The sequence below is a fragment of the Theropithecus gelada genome, chromosome 5, assembly GCF_003255815.1.
Source record: "Theropithecus gelada isolate Dixy chromosome 5, Tgel_1.0, whole genome shotgun sequence".
Taxonomy (NCBI): domain Eukaryota; kingdom Metazoa; phylum Chordata; class Mammalia; order Primates; family Cercopithecidae; genus Theropithecus; species Theropithecus gelada.
The window spans coordinates 3,744,026-3,753,203 of NC_037672.1; positions in this window are offsets into that span (position 1 = coordinate 3,744,026).

Below are 9,178 nucleotides of genomic sequence, written 5' to 3' on the forward strand. Positions count from 1 at the left end.
GGAGAGGGGAGAGGAGGGGTGGGGGGTGAGGAGGTGAGGAGGCGAGGAGTGAGGAGGCGAGGAGGTGAGGAGGTGAGGAGTGAGGAGGTGAGGAGGTGAGGAGTGAGGAGGTGAGGAGTGAGGAGGTGAGGATTGAGGAGGTGAGGAGTGAGGAGGTGAGGAGTGAGGAGGTGAGGAGGTGAGGATTGAGGAGGTGAGGAGGTGAGGAGTGAGAAGGTGAGGAGTGAGGAGGTGAGGAGGTGAGGAGTGAGGAGGTGAGGAGTGAGGAGGTGAGGAGGTGAGGAGTGAGGAGTGAGGAGGTGAGGGGTGAGGAGGTGAGGGGTGAGGAGGTGAGGGGGGAGGAGGTGAGGGGTGAGGAGGTGAGGAGGTGAGGAGTGAGGAGGTGAGGAGGTGAGGAGTGAGGAGGTGAGGAGTGAGGAGGTGAGGATTGAGGAGGTGAGGAGTGAGGAGGTGAGGAGTGAGGAGGTGAGGAGGTGAGGAGTGAGGAGGTGAGGAGGTGAGGAGTGAGGAGGTGAGAAGTGAGGAGTGAGGAGGTGCGGAGTGAGGAGTGAGGAGGTGAGGAGTGAGGAGGTGCGGAGTGAGGAGTGAGGAATGAGGAGGTGAGGAGGTGAGGAGTGAGGAGTGAGGAGGTGAGGAGTGAGGAGGTGAGGAGGTGAGGAGGTGAGGAGTGAGGAGGTGAGGAGTGAGGAGGTGAGAAGCGGAGGAGTGAGGATATAGGGGTGAGGGATGAGGAGTGAGGCACCTGGCAAGGGCTCCCTCAGCATCCATTTCTGTGGGATCCCGGTATCTGATCCTCGCCTTGGCTCTTCCCCTGAAACCCTCAGGCTGCCTGCACAGCAGAGGGACCCCAATCCCTTCCCAATTCTGCCCCTGGCCTGGTGCTGGGATGGCAGGACCTGAGCTTTGTGGCCTCCGAATCCCAGGCCCCATGGACTTTGCCCTACAGTCTGAGCCTAGGTCACCTGGTGCCCTGAAAGGCCTTTCCCCAGGCAGGGCGGATACATGGGTGCCAGACAGGTTCTGATGAGCCCCAGGATCCCTGCTGGCCTAGCCGGGCCTTGCCTGGTGTCCACTGTGGGCGGCCAGAGGGGTCTGGAGTCCTGGGGTGCGGGGCATGGAGCAGAAACGGCCATGATGGAGGGGATGGAGATGTGGGGTTCAGGGATGTTGGAGGGGGCGTGGACTCAGGGCAGCCTGGGCAGGGGTTTTGGGACCCACTCTCCTCCAGACAGCATCTTGAGTCGCCCATTACCTTTGTTAGGAATCCACAGATTCTTTGATTTCACCAGCCGCCACCCCCACCCCCCGCCCCCGCCCCCGCCCCCGCCTCCCCACCCTGCCAAACATCTGCTGTTTAAGAAGAAAGGCTCTGGACTGGATTTCTTGGCCACTTCCTCATCTCGGTGCATTGGAGAGGTGAGGCCAGGCTCAGACCTGATCCAGCTCCCCCGACCCCAGCCCTGCGAACCCTCAGCTCGGCCCCCTCCTCCCACAGCCTTGGGAGTTGCTCTGGGGGGCCTGCTCTTCCCAGGGGTGTCCTGGGGGCCCTGGGGACCTTTGGTGACCTTGTTGAGGGGCCTTCTGCCTGCAGCCACAAGCGTTCCTGCGGGAGCAGCCGACCGGCTCCAAGCCTGGCTGACTGAAATGAGATTCAGAAGGAACTTCATCGCCTCCTGCCCCCCGAGCCCGCTTCCCTCACTCTAAATAATTTAGACAAACACACATCTCTTTCACAGTGGCTGCCCTGAGCCCCTTTTATCAAAATCAGCCCTTTGAACAGTGTTTTCCTAGAACAGGAGGTTGCCACGAGCCGTTGGATTGGGGCGGATGCATCATTCATGACGGGAGACAGCTGCTCCGGCCCCGCCCAGCCCCAGTGGCTGCAGCGACTGAGGGTAAGTCATCTCCGCCTTCTCCTTATCAGCAAGCGTCTCCTGCAGGTCCCGGCGGGCCGCTTGCTCAGTAGACTTATATGCAGTCGGCTTGAGGTTTGGGGGTCCTGGTCCTGCCCTGCAGCAGAACCCCTCATTCTGGGATTTGGGAGCAGTGATTCCAGGCACCCAAAGGCGCCCCGGTGCCTGGAGTTGTGCAGGGGCCTTATTTGGAGAAACGGTCTCTGCAGCTGTAATTAAGGATCTTGAGACGAGGAGGCAACCCTGAATTATCTGGGCGGGACCTGCACCCGGTGACACATCAGGGGAAATTTTTAAATAAGAGAAAATAGGAAGCAAATTTGAGACAGATATAGGAGGAGCAGCCCCGAGGGGAGGCGGTGTGTGCAGGCGGAGGTAGGGACTGGGTGACACGCTCCAGCTGAGGAAGGACCGTGGCCACCGGGAGCTGGAAGAGGCAGGATGGAGCCTCCTCTAGAGCTTTGGAAGGAGCACAGCCCTGCCAGCATCTTCATTTTGGTCTTTGGGCCTCCAAAGACGAATATCAGCCTTTTGAACAATGTTTTCAGAGAACAGGAGGTTGCCACGAGTCATGGCAGAATGAACGTCTGGTGTTTTAAGCCCCCGAGTTGGTTACAGGAGAGCTATCTCATCAGCCTGGCCCACAGGGCTGGTAGCCCCTCTTTCTGGGGAGCAGCGGCTGGCCGGGGCTCGCCTGTGACCAGTGCTGGGGCTCTCTGCCCTCTGCACCCCTGTTGAGCCTGAGCCACAGCCACCATGCCAGCCTTTCCCCAGAAATCCCACCTGGACACACATCTGCACGCCCTCATGTTCTAACCTAAATTTCCAGAACACCAAAGTCAGCCTCAGGCTCACAAATACAGGCAGAATTGGAAAAGAAAAAAAGAAACTTAAATACTTAAAACCAACAGGTAAGATTCCAAAACAAGCCACTGTGAGGCAGGAGAGTGGGGTCTGGAGGCAGAGGGAGCCCGGGGCTGGTTCATGCTGGCTTCCAGGAACTCAGTGTGGCGGGGAGGCCCCCATCTCTCCACACCCAGGATGATGGCAGGGCGGGCAGGAGGGATTGGGGCTGCTCCCTTCGCAGGCGTCACAGATGAACGGTGGAGGGGACCTCTGATGGGTCCCCTCCGGCTGCCAGGACTGGTCATGGGCCACTCCTTCGTCTGCATGGGGTGTGGCCAAGTAACCAATGGGAAACCTCCGGAGGGTATGTGGACTGCAGAGAGTTCTGTGGCCATGCTCTTCAGCCGCTTGCTGAAGCTGGCTCACGCTCTGTGGAGCGCAGTTTTGTTTCAGTAAATCTGTGCTTTCCTTGCTTCACTCTTTTGTTGCTTCATTTCTGCATTTTATCCAGTTCTTTGTTCAAAACACCAAGAACCCGGGCAACTCATGGTAAAGACCCTCCGCTGGTCACAATGGGCCTGCAAAGACGCCTGTGCCTCTCCTGGGTGAGCCCTGGTTTTAGGGTCTCCCAAAGCACACCTAGGCGGGGATTTCAGGCTGAGGCGAGTGGGATCGTAATGGAGGGAACATTTGGTTATTTTGTTACTGGAAATGATTCTGGTGCAGGAGACCCGTTGTTGCCAGCAGCACAGCGGGTGGAAGCCGGACTCTGGAGCTGGGAGGTCAGGTTTGAATCTGCTCTACTGGGCAGTTACCCGAGAGGTGACCAGATGATGGGACTTCTGTGCCTGAGTTTCCGCAGCTGCAAAGTGAGAACCAACCTCAGAGGATGATGCTGAGGATCTGTGAAGGGAGAGGGTTCCTGAGGCCACAGGTGCGTGTCCTGGGCGGGATGCCCAGCCCCTGTGCATACTCTGCTTACGTGGTGATTCTCCGCCAGCACCTCCGAACCCAGCCAGCTGCAGGATTACTGCAGAAGGCCCAACCCTTGTCCTGCTGCAGCTCGGAGCCTCCTGAGGAGACAGACACCCAGACACCACAGGGAAAGTGTGATGTTGGGGACAGGGAAGGAGGGGATATTGGGGGACGGGGGCTTGTGCTGGGGGCATGGCCTGGACTCGGGGTGTAGAACACTGTGGTCCCGTGACTTCCCACTTCCCTGCTCCCCTTCCTGCAAACTCTGTTCCTTTTGTAAACAGGTCCCACACTCCCCACCTCCCACTCTCCCTGGGACCCCCAGTCAGGTCTCCTCCCTGCAGCTCTGCTGGATGGCGAGGGCCACGGGCCCCACGCTGGGCCTGGAGGTTGGCTGGTGGCTCTCCCAACCTTGGAGGTGGGATCGCCCTTTTCCTCAGTCTGTCTGTAGGTTTCCACGTGCCCCTGATCTTTGTGTTGGCCATGCCTGTGCTTCTCATCCTCTCTCCACTGCCCTCACTCCTCCATCTCCTCGCCGCCCCACTTCCTCCACCTGCCCTGGCCACCGTTCTCCCCGACAGCCTGAGTGGGCCTAGAGCTCCAGGTGAACCGTGCACCTACTTGCCTGACACCCTGCTTGGACGCCGAGGAAGCCTCTAGAACTTGATGTTTGGGGCCCAACCGCTCCTCCCCTGAGACCCACTCACGCCCCTTTCCTTGCTGTCTCAAGATGGGACAGTGTTGCGCCCTCAGATGCTTGTCCTCAGACTTCTCACAGCATCGGGTTCATTTGGGGTTTCCTTCTCACCCACGGTTTCGGCAGCTGTCAGTCCTCCACCTGTGTTCTCCAGGGCCCGGTGCCGCCGCGCATAGACCTCGTCCGTGCACCTTCCCCACAGCCATCGCTGCCTTTGTGGGGAACGTCCTTCACCTGCCCGCTGGAGGGCCAGAGGCACCCCTGCTCTGGGCCAGTGGCGGAGGGGAGCAGGAGTGTGAACGCCCCGGCTGCCCTCATCAGTGGGGACACTCCGATGTCCGACCTGCACTGCCCCAGAACTCCCCTGGGGACTGGCTGGCATCCCCCCTCCTGGAGCTCCCTCCCTTCCCACTCCGGCTCATGCTCCCCAGGGGATTGAAGCCACATAGATCCTCACCCTAGGCTAACCTCAGTGCAGGCAGACACCCACTTCAGGGGCCCACTGCATCTCAGGCTCCCCCTACCCTGCACCCCACCACGGCTAGGTGGCCAGGGGGCCCATCTCCATTGCTGTGGATCTGAGGCCTCCGGGGCCTGTCTGTGCTGGTCGTTTTCTTGGTCCTGTGTTACTGAGCATGGGAGTGCTGGCAGGCACCCGAGACTCACAGCATCCTCCTGGCCCTCGTGTCTCTGACGATTTGCTCAGCACCCAGGGCAAGCCGTTTCCTGTCTGCTGGCTGGGAGGTAAAGCCCACCAGAGGCCTGAGAGCAATCTCAGTTCCTAACCTGCAGGGACCACAGCTGTTTTCTGAAGACAGCACTCCTCCCACCAAAACCGGACGCTCCAGGTCGCCTGGCCCAGAGCCGCGGAGGGTGGTCGAACACTCTTTAATGGGTCATTTGAGTAACAGTTCGGGGGCTGCTCTCACCTCCTGCCTGTGGCTCCCAGTGGAGTGTACTGGGAATGGCGCCAGGCATTAGCCATTCACTTAAAGCCTGTGCCCCCTCCCCCAGTAGAATCCAGCTCCAGAGCTGGTCTCCCGCAGGCCCTTCTATTCCTCCATCAGGCCAGCCGTGCCCAGGAATGGGGTGTGGGTTAGGCCCACGAAACCCAGGGACAGAAGCCCAGAACTATACTTCTTTCAGAGTAAATTGAGTTTCTTGGTCAGAAATAGTGATGGATGGGATACCTCGGGAGTGAATAGGCGTTTGCAGGAACACAGAGCGGTGCTGACAACTGAATGGGATTTGGGGAAGGCAATTCACATCTCAAACGTGTATCTCCTCCCACAAGGGCATCTGCGGCTGAAGACAAGAGTCCAGCCTCTCTGTGCGCGTGCGGAGGGAGTGACAGCCCCGGCTTCCTCGCAGCCTTTCCACTGGCCCCTCCGTCACGAGAGGGGGCTGCCGGAATCCACCTGCCAATAGGGCAGCCTGGGACAGTGCCTCGTGGGAGGTCAGCATTGGCCTGCGCTGTCGACAGGTTGGACATACAAGAGTGAGGGCAGCTAGGCTGGCCTTGGTGAGGTGGTGTCCATGCTGTTGGGCCCCACACTATTGCCCTGACCCTTCATACATGACCGTTCAGACGTGTGCCCTCGTATGCACTAAGGCGGCTGCAGAGTGAGGCTGGAAGATATCCACATGAGAGGGCATCTTGTTCAGCTCATCACCGAGACCCCCACTCCTGGGGGTCCAGCCACACACCTCTTCCCAGACTTCCCTTGAAACTCACTCTTTTCAAGTTCTGGAACAGTCATTATAGTTGCACGTCCTTGAGTTCATGTGACCTGGATCCCGGGACATCTTCCCTTCCTAAGAGATAACAGGTGCCTTAACCTAGCGGGAAAGACTTGAGAAGATTGCAATGAAGCTGAAGTTGCCACTTTGCACCCTGCACAGAGAGAGAGACCCCAGGTCTCGTCCTCAGCCACCAGTGCCCTCTGGATTTTACCTGCTGGTATTTTTATCTGAGGCACTGAAAGTCAAAGCAGATAAAAAGATCAGAGCAGAGATCAATGGCGTCAGCAGCAGGTTTAATTAATGGCGGAATTGATACATGGGTCTATGAGCTTTACCCTACAACACACACACACACACGTGTGCCCACATATGCACACACACATATGCACACACATACACATATGTGCACACACACAGGCACACACATAGGCACAGGTGTGCACACACATACTCTCCAACAGAAACAAACCTCCAGCCCATTTAAACAAGAAAAAATGAATTCTAAACCAGCAAACAGAAAGGGAACACGAAAATAGACCTGAAGAGGTTCTAAGTAATTAATCTACACATTCTGATTAACAGGATATTTTCTTGGAAAATGAGAATGATCAAGATCATGTCAAGACTGGAAGAAGAAAACCTGAATATGTAAGGAAGATTTTGAAGAGTTCTCACCACTGCTTCTTCCCGCAGCTTTAGAGTCTGTTGGTTTTTCTAGTGACTTCTTTTAAACATCAGAAGAACTGCTGATACTAGAGCTCTATAAATTTTTTTTCCGGGGGAGAGAAAAAGATGGAAAACTCCCTAATTAATTTTTGTGAAGCTAGGTTCATGTCAAAATCAGTAAAACATGACATACACAGACACACAGACTATAGAACTAGCACCTCATGAATATAGGCGCGGAATCCGATCAAAATACTAGCAGATAAAATCCAGCATCAAGTCAGGGGAAAAGATTAATCTTCTGTAACCAAGGAAAGCTTATTCTAGAAACTCAAAGGTTGTACACTCAGAAAAACAACAAATCACATAAAAGAGTAGGATAAGGAAAATAAATTACAGCTTTATTAGATTCATGCATTTATACATTTATTCCTAAATATTTATCGAGCACTTATTAAATGCCAGATGCTGCTAGATGCTGAAAGATTAAGATAACATTAATTAATTAAATCCAACTCTTTAATTTAAAAACAAATTTTTGCATGCTAGAAAGAGAAGGCTATCTCCTTAATCTGACAAAGAACATGTATCTAAAACAGTTGCCAAATAAAATGTGAGCCTGAAGCATTGCATATGTTTCTACTAAGGTCAGTAACAGGGTGGAGCTGATGTCACAGTGATTATTCCACATGCTTTTGGACTGGTCAGGGTAATCTGACATGAAACCCAAATGCAAGGCATGGGAGTTAGAGAGAGGAATATTATCCATTCCTTACTCCATACAGCTATGCACCAAGAAAGCTGAAACGGGCGAGGCGCAGTGGCTCACGCCTATAATCCCAGCACTTTGGGAGGTCGAGGTAGGCGGATCACGAGGTCAGGAGATAGAGACCATCCTGGGTAACACGGTGAAACCCCATCTCTACTAAAAATGCATAAAATTAGCTGGGCATGGTGGCAGGCGCCTGTAGTCTCAGCTACTTGGGAGGCTGAGGCAGAATAGAGTGAACCTGGGAGGTGGAGTTTGCAGTGAGCCGAGATCACACCACTGCACTCCAGCCTGCGCGACAGAGCAAGACTCTGGCTCGAAGAAAAAAAAAAAAAAGAAGAAGAAAAGAAAGGAAAAGAAAGCTGAAATGGTTCAACTACAACAAAATGTTCTGGAAGTACTGAGCACATGGAGATGGCAGGATGGGACTCCATGGATGCTGGGCAGGTGCAGGTTCTTAGGCCTTAACAGCAAACAGCCTAAAAGATGAATCAAGGCCAAAGCACCACTTATTAGAGGAGCCACGCGAAAGACGGAGGAGTGGTCTAGAAGCCCCAGCGTGGGAGCTGGATGGAGACTGGACTCTTTCCCAGGGGGCCGTAGCAGGCCTAGTCTGTGATCTTCCACATGCAGCCAGGCCACGCGCGGGAGACGCAGAGCATGAGTCCTCAGTGCATTCCGGGGCCACATCTGGTTTTGTTCTGTGACTGCAAAGTGTGCCTGGCAGGGCTGTTGAGGACCCAGCGCCCGCAGGGCCAGGCAGGTGGTGGCATGAGCCGAGAGGCCAGAAGTTCTGGGGGGACTGGACGCCGAAGCCCAGCTGGGGGTGGGGCGGGGTGGGTGGGAGTCTGGCAGGAGTTGGGGGAGGTGTTGAGGTGGAGAGGGGGGTTTGGGGGGCTGCTGCTTCCAGCCGACTGTGCTGAGTGGGTGTAGGTCCTGGGTGGGTTGAGCTCTGGATTTTTTAGGAGAGGCCAGACATTTGGCTGGTTGGTAAAATGCCCTAGTTTTTAAATGTTGATGACGAAGTGAAGTTTAAACCTAACCCTTTCCGGGAGTTGGAGAGAACACAGGACAGGCTCACCTTGCTGGGTTCCGCACCGTTCGGGCGCGGTGAGCTCACCTCTCTGCTTGGTCTCGAGATTGGCAGTTGAGCTGCGTTCGTGTGAATCGTACAGAGCGATCCCCGATTTGTCTCTTCGGCATGTCTTGAGTGACAGAAATGTCTGGTGCTCACGTAACTGACTGCATGGGGTGTCGTTTACAGTTCGGCTTTACGTGCTGTGCCCCCTGCCGCACACTCCAGGACACGGCAGGGGGTCAGGGCAGTCCTGGGATGGGCCCTGGGGACGTGGGTCTGCAGAGGACTGGAGGCCGACTCTCTCTTGGGTGTGAGTGGCTGTGGTGGGCGATGGGAGAGGGGAGGCAGATGTGACCAGCTCCACCTGGGTCCCTAGTCCCCTGAGGGAGGAGGTGCAGGTGACAGGGAGCACGCACCAGTTGGGGAGCACCCCATGGAGGTGTGTGTGAGCCGCCCTCTGAGCCCAGAGCAGGCGCCATGAGAAGGTGGGG